The following is a 16,599-nucleotide window of genomic DNA, read 5'->3' as shown; positions in this document are numbered from 1 at the left end:
TCTATTTTTGCGTGCTGCTCATGCTCAATTAAAGTGACAGTGCATTGATAATGACCAAACACATATTGAATGACAGTAAAAAGCATCTGACACTGAGTGTGAGAAGCATACAGTTCTTCAGGATTTATATAATTTGTAAAATAAAGAGTTGCAGGTTTAGAAAACAGCGTAGGAGCATAGGGGGAAGTTGCCGCGGGCTTTGGTGCAGATGAAAAGTAAAAAAATTTTAAAAAAATGTATTTACAGATAGACAGGTAACTAGATAGAAAAGACCAAGATGCAGCAGCTTGCTACTGCTCTCCAGTCGCTCTGCGCACGCCCTGCTTGTGCTTGCGGTGTGAAACAGGCGTAACTCATTGAGTTTTGGAAGTCGACAAAAATAAAAATGATATTATATGATGTTGATCTTATTTTAGGAAGGGAAGACTTAATAACATTATTCTCTGCCATGTGTTGGGTCAAAGACAACAGATAATTCCATATAACATTTTTTCCATATTCTTTAGAATTGTCATAATTAATATTAATGCTAAAGATTTCTTAGGTGATCTTAGTATATTACTCTAGTTGTGTCTTCTTTACATTTTTTTCCAGTTAATAATTATAATAATAATAATAACAATAATAATAATAATAATAATAATAATAATAATAATAAATTTTTATAATAAATATAAATAAATTGCTATATTTATTGAAAGTAAATAAGTAAATAAATAAATATATTTATTTGTGGTAGGGGAGAAATGAGCTTTATGTCAAGCAACACCCTGCGTTTTGGTTACTTTAATGAACTATATGACGAAGTAATTGAAGACCTTGCAGCAAAAGAGGCAAGAAGTGAAATATTTGTACAATTTCAGTTTGAATGCTATCTGAATTGTTTGTTTAAGTCAATTACATATGTTCAAACCACATAATGTCTCATTATATTTTTGAGGGGGGATTAGGGATGAGTATGGGGGGGTTCGCCCAGGGTGCCATTCAAACTAGAACCGCCACTGGTGGAGACCTCTGAAATAGAGACTAAGCTGAAGGAAAATAAACGAATGAAGGAAAAGATTCACTTGAGGTGGTCCAAATAGAGTTTCAAAATCTACCAGAATGTGCAGCAAATTATAACAGCAATTAGGATATGCCTTAATTGATTTGAAGAGACTGTGTATAATTGCTCATCTATCTTTACTGATAGAACATTTTTTTCCGGAACTCTTATAAATCATTATTTATGTATCAACACCTCTTGACCTGGATCTGTCTTTTAGGTATCAAAGAGCAGGAGTCTTTTGATTCTCTTCAATAAGCGAGCCCTTGTGCTGTAAAAGCCACAGGAGGACTGCAAGCTGTGTTCTAACTCATTTCTGGAAGTGAACACACGAGTGTTGCGTGTTAGATTCGAGTACCTAGCCGCTCTTTGATGTGGCAGCATGTGGCACAGGCTCTCTTGTATCATGAAGCTGATTGTTTCAAGTTCTGGTGCATTTGGGAGATGAAGCCGATCGTTTTTCATCTTTCTTATCACACCGTGTCCTAACTACACACGACATGACAAGATTCCAGCGACAAGCAATTCGGCTGTCCACACCAAATCCACATTTACATTTAAAACATTTAAATATGGCGACATGGTGGCGCAGTGGGTAGCGATGTCAACTCACAGCAAGAAAGTCGCTTGTTCGAGCTTAGGCTCAGTTGGCTCATGTTTCGGTTTCCCCCACTAGTTCAAACACATGCTAAATTGTCCGTAGTGTATAAGTGTGAATGAGAGTGTATGGGTGTTCCCCAGTGATATATGTGAATGGACAAACCAGCAGGCTGAGCACATTGTCTAACATCTAAAATGTTGTTTTGGTCATTCTAAAACGCTTAAACCATTTTAGTATTAGTGTTATTATAATATTAATGACCTCCAGAATAGTTGAGAGCGTCAGTGCTCCGCGTCTCACACCACCTTCAAATGCCACCACGTGTTCAATGCATGTCGACATTTGTTTTCTGAGGCGCAAGTCATTTATTAAATAAGGAAAAGATTCACGCAGCTTCTCCTACCACAGCATATTAAGTTTTTATTTTTGATATTTGGCGCCAGTTAATCAGGAAGTGATGATTTTGTTCTCTTTGACACATTGGATGCTTTATTTGCGCGTCTTTTACGCATTATTCCTGTTTTTCGCATAAATTTAATTTGCATCTTTAGATGGAAACATAGCTACTGTTGCAGATGGTTAGGACAAAACTTGTATTAACACGAAAATGATACCCCTTTTGCAGTGCTGCATTGCATGTAGTTAAAGTAGGACATGGTATTTCAACGCAATCTCACAGCAATTCATAACTTCTTGATTTAGTGGCTAATTCATATGAGTTTGTACGATCTAATTGATACTATTTAGTACGATTTGCTCATCATCCATATAACGGTTGGATTTAGGGGCAGGGTTGGGTGCCACGCCTCCTTTTATTAAAAATCGTACATTTTCATATGACTGAACTCGAATTCGTACGAATAGTCGAGAATTTGAATTCCAGAATAGTCTAGAGCAGGGGTCTCAAACTCAATTTACCTGGGGGCCGCAGGAGGCAAAGTCTGGGTGAGGCTGGGCCGCATAAGGGATTTCACAAAAAAAAGTCCTCAAATGTCATTATTAACAGTTTTAATTATTTCTTCTGAACATGAAAAGTCCTGAACATTAATAGAACATTGAGTGAAGATTATGAACAGTTCTTCTGAACATGGCATCTTTTGCCTACTTCTTGCTGCCAGAGACTTGACTTGACTTGAGACTTGACTTGACTCTTCTCACAAATCTGAACCACATTTTGCTTTAGAGCGGAAGCAGTTGAGACCCTCAGTATGGCTTGAAGATGATCATCATTAAGTCTAGACCTGTACTTTGACTTATTGAAGTCCTAGGGAAAAAAGTGGGGGAACTCACTCAAAACTTCCATTCCCTCACCTAAAAAAAAGGCGTATATATGTATAAATAAAACACCCCCACCCCACTCCAGTCACATCAGTCTGTACCAGTCTGTATCTACCTATAATATCAATATATATAAGATGCAGGGCAGGCACGTGCACACATAGGTCTCAACCTGTACAGAGCACATGCCCTTTTTAGTCTTGCATAGAAAGTGCCCTTCCAAAATGATCAAAAGTGCCCCCGCTCAGTAGGCGCGCGATAACACCGCTCTTGAGTAGGCGCGCGACAACACAGCTGATCAGAACGCGCGCGACCGCGCATTGAGTGACAAGCGCACTGTGTACGGATAGAATCAGCAAAGCGGGGAGCGCTCTCTCTCCCCGCTCCGCTGATTCTGTCAGAGTACAGCGGTTGGCGCGGGCCACAAAATATTGCACTGAGGGCCGCAAATGGCCCGCGGGCCGCGAGTTTGAGACCCCTGGTCTAGAGCATATCTGCTCCGCGTCTTACACCTTTAAATGCCACCACGTGTTCATTGCATGTCGACATTTGTTTTCTGAGGCGCAAGTCATTTATTGATTGAAGAAAAGATTCACGCAGCTTCTCCTACCACAGCAAATCACGTTTTTATTTTTGATATTTGGTGCCAGTTAATCAGGAAGTGACCATTTTGTTCTCTTTGAATCATCGGATGCTTTATTCATGCGTCTTTTATGTGTTATTCCTGTTTTGCGCATAAATTGAATTTGCATATTTAGATGGAAACATAGCTACCGTCGCAGATAGTTAGGACAAAACTTGTATTAACACGAAAATGATACCCTTTATTGTGCTTCGCAGAGCCGCATTGCATGTAGTTCAAGTAGGATATGGCATTCCAACAGAACCTCAGAGCAATTTCTAACTTTTTGATTTAGTGGCTAATTTGTATGAATTTGTGCAATCTAATTCGAACATATTTAGTACAATTTGCTCATCACCCAATGACGGTTGGGTTTAGGGGCGGGGTTCAAATTCGTACGAATTAGCCACTAAACTGACAAAACGTTAAATCCTTATGTTTTCTCGTGAAATCAGGGTTGCTGAGCATTCCTAGGAAACAATTGGAATTCTGAAGCATTGGTGAAATTAAGAATTAATGATGACCACAGCTTTGTGTCTCTAAAGTGTGTGAAAAGATTTCAAAGGTTTATGGACCCTCTTTTTGCTTCACTGAACTTATTTCTCATGGTTACTAATAAATGACTTGTTTTTTGCTTGTTTATATCCCGTTGACACACACAGTATGAAGTGCTGTAAAAATAACCATTGCCCTGTCAAGAAAAGAAGATCAACAAAGCTCAAAAAAAGAAATGATAATCCACTTCAACTCACTTAATCCCCAGCGAGTCACGTAATAAAAGTAATTTATGCTAACAATTAAACGTACACGTTTGGAATTTGTCAATATCTGTTTCCTCCTATGTGTGCGTCACCAGAACCCGGAGCTCCTACTGAGATTTCAAATATAGTCCCAGCGTTCTCCCAGGCCCAGTGTAATTTAATTATAATCAAATAGCTAGCAGGGGACACCGTTTGCCGAAAACACGCTAATGGATACACATTGCTTTCTGCTTTTTGTTGCCTCGTTCCTCAGATAGGGATCTCATTTCTCCATGTGTGTTTTGAGCCCTAATGGGATTTTATATCTCAATATGTCCTTATGCTGGTTTATTTATTGTGTTGCCTAATACGATTTGGCTTGTGGCTTTTGGTTTGTTTATATTGTTGTCTGTATGGATTACGGTCCCAAAAGTCTGCATTTATTCGATTTCAGATACAATAATGATAGAAAATTTGTGAAATAGTATTACAGTTTGAAACAACTGCTGTTTATGTCATGTATTTAGATGTGTAATTGCACTCCTGTTATGACAAAGCTGGTTTCTCAGCATCGTTAGTCCAGTCTTCAGTGTCACATGAGCTTTTAGAAATGGTTTTAATGTGATTGTTTGACGCCTAAAAAAAGGTTCTTATTGTAGGTGCTGACTTTTAACTTGTTTGTTTACTTATGTGTTTACTTATTTTCTTAATTTTATTCCTGAAAAGAAGAAATGGCTGCTAAAAATTTAGATTTCAAATCACTTTTAAAATCAGCAATTAAATCGTTTAAAATGCATTTAAACAAATCTGACGTTAAAACCACGATAACATAGTAATAATATTTCAGAGAATTATCTATCTATCTGTCTATCTATATATCTATATGTCTGTCTGTCTGTCTATCATCTATCTATCTATTTATATATCCATTCATCCGTCCGTCCATCCATCATCTATCTATCTATCTATCTATCTATCTATCTATCTATCTATCTATCTATCTATCTATCTATCTATCTATCTATCTATCTATCTATCTATCTATCTATCTATCTATCTATCTATCTATCTATTATCTGTCTGTCTGTCTGTCTGTCTGTCTGTCTGTCTGTCTGTCTGTCTGTCTGTCTGTCTGTCTATCTATCTATCTATCTATCTATCTATCTATCTATCTATCTATCTATCTATCTATTCATCCGTCCGTCCGTCCGTCCATCTATCTATCTATATATCTATCCGTCTGTCTGTCTATCATCTATCTATCTATCTATCTATCTATCTATCTATCTATCTATCTATCTATCTATCTATCTATCTATCTATCTATCTATCTATCTATCTATCTATCTATCTATCTATCTATCTGCATCTACAATGAAATAAGAGACTTCTTTTAAAGACCTAAAAGAACATGTTAAATATTACAAATGTTTAAACCATAGCATTTGTTTTGTTTATTGATACTGCATAACTGGCCACAGCTTTTGGAAATATGATGACAAATGAGTTGCCTTGAAAAAAAATAGCACTATGCTTTTATTTATTTCTCTATTTTTTTTATTGTCAAGGCATCTCTTTTCTTGCTGTTAAAATTGAACACCATGCTAAGGAAAATATTTGAAAGCTGCAGCACCATCGATCCACGGCTCTAACTCAAACAAGCAGAAGTTCCCGCAAGTTTTCCATGTGTAATGTTTATTTTGCTGTTGAGGGTGAGCAGCTACAAATCATATAACACAGTGCAAGAACTTTACATCCATCTTGGCTCACCTGACTTCTACACTCAAAAATACATGTTTTGCTGCTGGTTCAACTTACTAACTTACTTCTTGCAGTTTTGTGTGTGTGTGTGTGTTAGGTGGGCAACTTAATTGTTTTAGCATATATATATATATATATATATATATATGTATATATATATATGTATATATATATATGTATATATATATATATATATATATATATATATATATATATATATATATATATATATATATATATATATATATATATATATATATATATATGTATATATATATATATATATATATATATATATATATATATATATATATATATATATATATATATGTGTTTGTGTGTGTGTGTGTGTGTGTGTGTGTATGCCTTCTTATTTATTACTGTTTGTGTGATCTACAAGTAATCTCTAAGCAAGCTTATAACCACTAACTGAAACTAAAATGTTACAATACAATAATAAAACTAAAGAGATTTGTGATTTGCAAAAAAAAAAAAATTTATAAATTGTCTTTTTTTTTATTTTACTTCAGCTAGTTGGCAAGGAAATATTTATCATTTTAGGACTATATAACTAAAATGAAAACCACTATAAAGTATAGACATATTAAGAAAAAAAAACAAATAAAAATAAAAAAATGTAATCAAAATTATAGATTTTTATTTTTTTAGAAACGAGTTATTAAAACTATTATGTTTTGAAATCTTTTTAGAAATGTGTGAAATCTTCTCTCCGTTAAACAAAAAATGGGGTTAAAAAAAATAAACAATAATTCAGGGCTCATAATTTACACGGATTACAATTCTGACTTCAACTATATATATATATATATATATATATATATATATATATATACATACAAACACACACACACACACACAACACACATACATAACTATTTTGTTATATATATATATATATATGTTTCAAGTAATATATAAATTGTTATACATATATATTTTATTTGTAAATATAAATAAACATTTTCCTAAATATATGCATGAATGTGTTTATTTATCTTCCTGATCATGAGAAAACGTAGCTATTTTTCATTTTGTCAGTTTAGTGGCCAATTCATTTCAAGTCGTAGGAGTTTAGTCGAACAAAAATGTACGATTTTAAAAAGGAGGTGTGGCACCAAATCCTGCCCCTAACCCAACCGTCATTGTAGGATGAGCAAATTGTACCAAACTGCATGAATGAGATTGTCCGAATACATTTGAACTAGTCACTAAATCAAAAGTTACAAATTGCAGTGAGATAGCATTGTTATTTATATATTCATAATACATATGCACAGTCAACACACATAGTTTAAGTCAAAACTAGCTTTCATTTTGGATGTGGTTAATAATGATTGATTTTTGTCTATCACTATACTATTATTATTATACTATACTATTATTGGTTAACTTATAATAGTTAATGACTTGTGACAACAGGAATAAAGTGTGAAACCCAGCATTTCTTTTTGTTTTAGATCGTACAATTAAACGTCCAGTGAAAAGGAATGACGCTTGACTCCTTGACTCAACAAATAACTTTCAGTGTGAAAACTCCTAAATAGATGGATGGGTGCAAATCTGTGCTTTTGCCATGGGGACGAAGATACAATGGAGCTGAGCTGAAGCTCCTTGGGGAATATTCTATGCTATAACTAAACTAGGGTTGAAAGGGAGACTGGGAAAGTCGTTTCTAGGCATTGCTGAGAGTTCAGAAAAGGCATTTTAAAATAGGGCGTAGTTTGCCTAGGGTGAATGAGCAGGTAAAAGGAGTCCAGGACTGGCAATTAAATGCTGGATCTGTGGACAAGAAACCATGCGCTAGTCACAGAACTGGGTTCAGACCTCTTGAAGCGCTGTAATGGAAATATATGAGGCGAAACAATCCATGCTCAACCTCTCGCGCACACTGCAAATCTGCAAATCACCTCTTACTGGTTCCCACAGACCTGAAGTACAGTAATTGCTGGGATGATGTTTTCAATCATGCTGTTTACGTGATGGTTTTCCATTATTTGGTTTAATGGAACATATTTGTGCATTCATGTGTGTGAGTGTGTGTGTCAGGAAGACTGCATTATGTTTCGGGGGGGAAATGTACATTAGCTCTGAGTAGAAATGGGACATGTGTGTCTCTGTGGAAGGCTGCTACTTTTGGTGTGCACATGAGTGCACATTTGCCGAATGTAAATCAACAGGGAGAGAAATACGCTTGTGTTTGAACAGAGAGATGAAGAAAAAAAAACATGTATATGCGTGTATAAAAGTATTTGTGCTTACAGAGGAAATTTAAAGTTAATCTAAGCTGAAATAGAAAATAAAATGGACACTGTTTGTTTTTGTTTTGTTTTATATTAGAGATGGATGATATTTTTAATATACAGGTAAAAATTCAGCTCATGGAAAAAAAAAAACCTAGACTAGCATATTTATAATGATCAAACCTACAATCAGTCTGTGCAATGGTTTATTACAGTAGCAATGTGTGGATTAGTTATGCATGTATGATTCTGTTCACAAACAGTTGATATACCTTTACTTTATACTCACTTTGAAACAACAGTTGAGTGTAAAAAAAATAATTTCATAGCCCATAGAAACCATACTATTTTTATAGTAACCAATACTGTGCTAACATCTATTGCCGGTCAATTAGCATTGCATTTTAAATATATGTCAGGCTTAGGATTAGGGTTTGGGTTGGGTTAGGGTAAGAATACTCAGGACAGAATAATAACTAAAATAATCCAAATATTGCCACAAGTGTTTATTTATTGTGTTCATGTTTGATCCATGCATCTGTTAATATCAGATAAGTTGAGCCTATTTTACTTTATTTTATTTTATTGTTGTATTTTTTTTATTTATTTCTTTTTTCTTTTTCTTTTTTAATTTATTTGTATTTTTATTTATAGCTTTATTTTATTTTACTTTATTTTTTGTTATTTATTTATTTATTTGCATTTTTATTTATAGTTTTATTTTATTTTACTTTATTTTCATTTATTTACTTGTTTATTTATTTATATTTTTAATAAAACATTTACTAAAATGTAAAAATATGAAAAGCAATATTTTTCTCTAAAGATACAGGACTTTATTTTATTTATCTGATTATTTGTTTGTTAGTTAGTTTGTTTGTTTGTTTACCTATTTATTTATTTAAATTTATTTATTTATTTAAAAATAAATTAATAAAATATGAAAATGTGAAATTAATGCTTTTCTCTAAAGATACATAACCTTATTTTATAATTTATTTATTTTAATAATAAAAATTTAATAAATAAAATTTTAAAAATACAAAAAATATGTTGTTTTTTTAAATACAGGACTTTATTTTATTAATTGTTTATTATAATTATTTTATTTTAAAAAAATATTTACAAAATATAACAATGTGAAAATTAATACTTTTCTCTAAAGATACAGGACTTTATCTCTCATTTTATACATAAAATTATCGTCATTCATATCGTTATCGCAATAAATAACAAATATTGTGATATATATATTTTAACTCCATATCACCTATTCTTATTGTATATATCCGAATATCTTACTTATTCTCCAGACATTTACTCCACAAGGAAATTAGTATTCTTTTTCCATGCCAACTCGCAGATATAGAGAAGAGCGAACTCTCCAGATTAATGAATTGGCAAATGAAAGCTAGTGAAATAAACGCAGACAGTGGTGGTGCGGAGAGAAAGTTGTGGTGCTTAGCGCAATGTTAATAACGCAAGTATGCTAAAACTGTATTTTCAGAATAAAGCACAGCGCAGTGGTGTGTACGTTTTTCATGAGCCCAATCCCCTTCATAAATCATACATGATTAAATGGTCAATTAAGGGATATGCATCAGATTAGAATACGTTGCTTACTGCTTCTGAATATAAAGCAAGCAGCATATTGGTAAAGGCATCAACTAATGTGTAGTGCTGGGGCTGATTCCTTCGTGTACTAAGACTAATTCAGTATAACCTACATCATTTTGTTGAAGAATATATTATCGCCAACCTGATTTCATCAAGTAGGACATGTTCCTGGATTAACAACTATACTCAACCGGCGACTTTGGTACACCTTTCTAGTACCGGGTTGGACCAGTCTGGCCATTCTCCTCTGACCTCTGGCATCAACAAGGCATTTGCGCCCACAGAACTGCCACTCACTGGATATTTTTTCTTTTTCTGACCATTCCCTGTAAACCCTAGAGATGGTTATGTGTGAAAATCCCAGTAGATTAGCAGTCTCTGAAATACTCAGACCAGCCCAACTGACACCAACAACCATGTTCAAAGTCAATTAAATCACCTTTCTTCCCGATTCTGATGCTAGATTTAAACTGCAGCAGATTGTCTTGGCCATGCCTAAATGCATTGAGTTGCTACCATCTGATTGGCTGATTAGAAATGTGCGTTAACAAGCAGTTGGGCAGGTGTACCTAATAAAGTGGCCGGTGAGTTTATGTTGATTCTGGAACAACATTCCAATCATTTTTTTTTTCTTATGCACTTGTACATGTGTGTATTCTATTATTCCCCTCTGATTTTGTTGGGTTTAGAGTACAGTGTAGTGTATTACTGAAGTCTACTAGCAAGTTATCTTTATAGGTGATGAATTCAAATGATTTTTAAAAATCTGCAAAAATTATATACTTGAAAAACTACCAATAGCAAACCAATACAGTCACAAAATATATCATTCATCATTTTTTTTTATTCCATATAGATGAATCTAAATAATATATTGTCTTTTGGCAACAATTCAGTCTTTTTTTATATCACATATTAATATTACATGTTACATCACCTCAAAATGAATCAAATATAAGATTTAAAAAATATGGTTAAATTTGTCTATAAAATGTCTATTGGTGTGTTCACACCAGACGCAGATGAATGGCCCCATCCCAATTCTACCCCCTAGCCCTTCCCCTTACACAATTCTCTTTAGCTTGAAGGTATAGGGCTAAGGGCAAGGGGTAGATACCTTCGAACAAATATTTTTCACAACCACACTCACACCAAAATAGAATTGGGATTGGGCTGTTGAGTCAATGTAAAGACGCGAATAGACATCTGGCAGTCTGGATGACATGATTCGTGCGATTTGCATGATTGACACAAATGTGCGAATCGCGCGTTTCTCTCAAGTTGAAAAATCTGAACTTAAGCGGAGATTTGCGCTGTGTTGACCAATCAGAAGCTTGCTCTTGTATGGGCGTGATCATGACGTAGTGCCTGCATCTGAACTCAGTCTGAAGCACTGACTGAGAACCCCATTCAAAGCTTTCATCTTCCAGGTGAGTTCCCTGGAGGAGTTGATGAACTCACAGAGCTGGGTGCACCTATGAAAGGATCTAGTGGACTCAGACAAAGCGCCGAGCAAATCCACACTGTTTTTCAGCCTTGCTAAAGCACATAACTCACAGCTATTTTCTGAATAAAATCTTAGCCATTTAGCAATGAAACTAGAGTCACTGGGCAGACAGATGCCCTCCCTATGATGCAAATCCGTATCTATTGAGAAGTGAATTTGACGGGCAAATGAATCAAATATGAAGCACGAATCACAGGACTAAACTCAAAATGTTCATGCGTTTATTTACGTGCAAATAGCACAATTTATTCATGCATGGCGTGTCTGATGTGAACACAGCATTAAAGTGTTATTATTATTATTAATATACATATTTTTTTTAAATAACAACAACAATAATAATAATAATAGTGATGATGATGATATTAATTAGCAGTAGTAGTGCCTATTTTCATAATTTAGCTCTGAAACTTTGAAATTAATACTCAAAAACATTTTTTGCAACTTAATTTTTTTATGTTGAATCCACTTAAATTTGTAAATACAATGAAGTCAACTTTTGTCGATTTGTGTTGGGACAATGTGAAGGAACTGTGTGTTTTTTTTTTTGTTTTTTGTTTTACAGTGTAGCTACTTTAAAAACATATTACATAAATAAATCTTATATTTGAACAGGCTATATGAAATGCACAGTACATTACTTACTGGCTTACTGAACCGGCAATGAATACAGTACCTATAGAGGTGTATATCACCCAGTAGAATCATCCTGGGATATGATTATTTTGGGTGAATCCACTTTACACAACATCACCCTACCGATCTGTTCATCATGACTTGTGTACGCCCCCTACTGTTACAAATATATGCCCTGAAATTAAGTGTGCTCCGTCAGTCTCTCTCTCTCTCTCAGCCTCCAGCCTTCCCACTCCCCACGGAGTTCCTTAAAGCCAGCATTCTGAGGATAAGTGATAAGCTATCTAATTATATTCCTCATTTACAGCCTGATCCATGGGCTGATTCTTCCGAGCCACCAAGCGCCGGCCTTACCTCCACCAGCAGCAAGCGATCTGAATGTATTTACCTTACGCCTGCAACTATACACACACACACCAGCCTTTATCACATCATATCATTCGGATTATGATTTTTAGTCGCGGGGTATAGCATGCACATTGCACGCATGTGCATTAGCGGCAAGGTAGCATTTCCGTCTAATGAAGGGTATGCACATTGGTCTCCACCAGCCTGATATTCCCCTCACTACAGCACTCCATCTGCCTGGCGCTCATCTAGATGCTAATTTATTCTAATAAGAGCCAGTTAATAAACTGCAATTACGAATCAGTCGAGAGACACCGACGCATATGATTGGCAGATGCATGATTGGTGGATTGGTTTGAATTTGTGTGTGCGTGGATCTAAATGTGAGTATGTGTGTATATATTTATATTTTTGTTTTTGGAGGGGGGGGGGGCAGAGCTAACCAATTTAAGGGATGGTTCACTCAATAATTTGAATTCCCTGTTAATATACTCAGGTCATCCATGATATATTTAGTAGAAGATTTTCAGCTGAATCTTTAGACCTTGGTGATTCATATAATGGCAGTAAATAGTTATAGTTTGTTAAGATAAAAAATAAACACATACAAATGACTCAGAATCAATAGCCATGGCTCCTGATGACACACTGAGGTCTTGTGAAGTGAAACGATTGCTTTGTGTAGAAAATGGAACATTATTTACAATATTATTAGCTTTATTATACAGCTTTGTCAAACGAATCTCAGAGCAAGTGCGAATGTAGTGGGAATGCAGTCGGAATGCTTTTGATGACGAAAGTAGAGTAGAGAATGACCCCACGACATTTCAAAAAGCAAACACTAGTCTGACAACACAACCACATGAAAATCACAATGAAACAACATTTCAAAAAGCAAACATTAACTCACAACACACTGTAAAAAAAATCAGTAATTTTACGGTTTACTGGCGGAAATAAATTGTAAAATAACGGCCATTAAATTACAGACATTTACTGTAAAATAACAGAGGTTGAATTACCGAAATTTACTAGACACTTAAATTTAAGGACATTTCTATGATTTAATGTATGTTATTTAACAGTAAATTTCTGTAATTTAACGGTCGTTATTTTACGTTTTTTTTTTCCGACACCCAGCTGCCGGAAATAAACCGTAAAATTACAGATTTATTTTATATTGCACAATAGAAATGCTCCCGACCACTAGGTGGCAGTTGGTTCTCAAACCAAGTTATAGTGTGCGCATGTCATGAGTATTCGTTTATTTCACTACAATTCAGAGGTAAAACTCGAATCTTTCTCTTTGGTACCAATGTACTGTGACGAATTTCTTGTCGTGTCTAGAGATAATCTATGTTTTGCTGTACCTCGCCATTCACCCAGAAGAAGAAGTAATAATTGTTGTTTTACTGCCACCTAGTGATTGGGAGCATTTTCGTTGTATTGAGAGCTTAATATTTGCTAAATGTTGTTGTGTTGTGAGTTAATGTTTGGTGTTTGAAATGTCGTTGTGTTGTGATCTTGATGTAGCTGTATTGTTTTCTTAATGTCGTTGTGTTGTGAGTTAATGTTTTCTCTTTGAAACGTCGTTGCGTTGTGATATTAATGTAGTTGCGTTGTGAGGTTAATGTTTGCTCTTTTAAATATTGTTGCGTTGTTTTTTAATGTAGCTGCATTGTGTTGTTAATGTTGTTGTATGTTGCTGTTTGCTCTTTGAAATGTCATTGCGTCGTGACCTTAACGTAGCATCATTGTGATCTTAATGTCGTTATGTTGTGAGATTACTGTTTGCTCTTTGAAATGTCATTACGTTTGTGATCTTAATGTAGCTGAGTTGTGTTCTTAATGTCATTGTGCTAATGTTTGCTTTTTAAAATGTCGTTGTGTTGTGATCTTATTTCAGCCGAATTGTGCTCTAAATGTCGATGTGCCTTCACTTGTAAAGACTGTCAAGACAGATTAATTTGTTGATTATTTATTTTAATTAAATGATATTATGAAGATACTGCTCACCAGTGCAGCCCGTCCCTTTCCTGCCCTCAGTAATGCAAACGTGTAAATAAATGTGTAAAAATACACACATATTAACTGTTATTTTAACATGATCAATACATTTTTCGTTGTTTTTTTCTTCATCTGAACACATTTAACTCTGTCATAACTGCAATATTTAAACTCCTCCTTAAAATATATAGCATATATGACTGTATGGGTGGCCTTTTGCTGAACTTCATGACAAAATAGAATATTGAAAGCTGTTCTGTGTCCTTGATGGAACTTGCAGGCATTTGAAAGACTTGTTCCCCCATCCCTCATTTCTGTCATTTATTACTAAGGTAAGCGGGCTGTATATATGCGAGCGATACACTTATTTAAATATGTCTTATGATAATACTATGTAGGCACATTTCTACATACAGTTTTAAAACATTTACAAGAACCGTGCAGCAAAACAAAATGTATTTCCCACGTAAAAAACTATCCAAAGTGTAGTTTATTTATAAACAAATTTCGAGAGGATCACGTGGTTATGATTGTTCACAGCTGTTCTAACTTCAGCTAATGACTAATCATCCTATCAGACGATCCTTAACTCACTATAAATAACTAGACTTTTCTCATCTCAATATCTTCGTCTTGAAGAAATCCCCCCCACCCAACCCTACTTTCCCTCCTTTCAAATGGGAGTCACGGTGGCCAGTGATTAGCGCTGTTGCCTCACAGCAAGAATGCCCCTGGTTTAAGTCCTTTCTAAACCAGACAATATTTCTTTGCGGAGTTTTGCTCGTTCTTCCCGTGATAACGTGGGTTTTTCCCCTGGTCCTCCGGTTTCCTCCCACAGTTAAAAAACAAGCACCCTAAACAATTAATCCAACATATTTTAGCCAAACTCTGTCAAAATCTGACATTTAGCTACAATAGGCAGGAGGGGAAGTCATCGAGATCTACCTGAGCTCAAACTCCCCTCTCGTCTTACAACAGGAGGGAGCCCAGGGCTCGAGGATCTTATAAGCTCAGGGCTCTCTCCCGGGACATCATGCCAAACAAGCTTTATTATCAATCATTAGCTAAGTGTGAACTCTTGAAAGGCAAGTAGGTCCATATACAGATGTGTTTTTGCGTATTTATTTGTTTATAATATATAGCGTGGATTATATTATAATAAACTGAGAGATTAAATCTTTGTCATGAACCATTTTTCTAAATATAAGCTAGAAAAGTTAGCAGGGTGGTGCTGACGTCACAGGCGAGCGCCCTGAGGGCAGTGTAGGCCGTTTATAGCCTAATGTTAGCTTCTCAGTTCTTGCGTTTACATTTAACATCCAAAAGTGCGCAAAGTTGTATTTCCGTGTGAGGATTATCCGGCTGGACAAAACGTGTAAGTGTAATGAACAGTGTTTGAACACAGAGCTTATTATTTGCAATCTTTGAAAAGCCTATGGGAAAATCCTATACGGATTTTATCGAGGGAACCGTTTTTAAGCTGATCAGCCTACAAGGTGACGTCATAGTTTCTCCACTTTATCGGTTATTGCAACACCAGCGCTCTCGCTTTCATCATCAAAAGCAAATTTACTACATTCGCACATGTGCCAAAACTTGTCTGACCAATGAGTCTTTCATTTTAAGTTGAACCATCCTTTTAAAAAGGGAAATTATCCCAGAGAAACATCATATTACAGTGCATGCCATGGCATTGTTTGTTTTGTGCAATTTCGAAAAAAGAAGCGGGTGAGCTGTAGCTTAAGCCAGAGTTCAAAGTTCAAGGCTCCGCAGTTAAAACAGAGCATGAAGAGACGCTCTGGGGGCCCTTATCTCTCGGAAATAACATTTATTTCTGCCATTGGCACTCTTCCGATTGCAGCCTATAGAAATAGACTTGCAGTTGGCACGCCGAGCCTTATCTCCTCGGGAGACATGAGGTCTGCCATAAATCAGCTCTTTTCAAGATTGAAAATGAAGACCAGACCCTCAGTCCCTCACCCTTAACACTGCTCTTAAATAGACCAGCCCACAGGAGACTCCTTTAAGAGTCTGCCCATTCAAACCTAATACAATGCCGCTCTTTCCTTTCAATGCCGAAATTCCTAACATGCCACCGCGAGGCTTCAGTACTGCACACATGATTGGCAGATCCTACAGATGAGATCTTTTAGACTCCTCGGATAAAGTTTTACAC

At 35.4% G+C, this 16,599-nt stretch overlaps 1 protein-coding gene and 1 long non-coding RNA gene across 12 annotated transcripts in view; one reads left to right on the top strand and one right to left on the bottom strand.

Moving 5' to 3' along the window:
• The window catches only part of LOC137488231 (uncharacterized), a 235,286-nt gene that overhangs the window by 54,042 nt on the left and 164,645 nt on the right, over positions 1 to 16,599 (bottom strand). The gene's annotated exons all lie outside the window — the stretch shown is intronic.
• The window catches only part of kirrel3b (kirre like nephrin family adhesion molecule 3b), a 361,509-nt gene that overhangs the window by 318,613 nt on the left and 26,297 nt on the right, over positions 1 to 16,599 (top strand). The gene's annotated exons all lie outside the window — the stretch shown is intronic.

This window comes from Danio rerio, chromosome 18 (assembly GCF_052040795.2).
Source record: "Danio rerio strain M-AB ecotype USA chromosome 18, GRCz13ab, whole genome shotgun sequence".
Taxonomy (NCBI): Eukaryota; Metazoa; Chordata; class Actinopteri; order Cypriniformes; family Danionidae; genus Danio; species Danio rerio.
The sequence above is the reverse complement of the archived record's forward strand: the minus strand, read 5'-3'. Positions and strand labels throughout refer to the sequence as shown.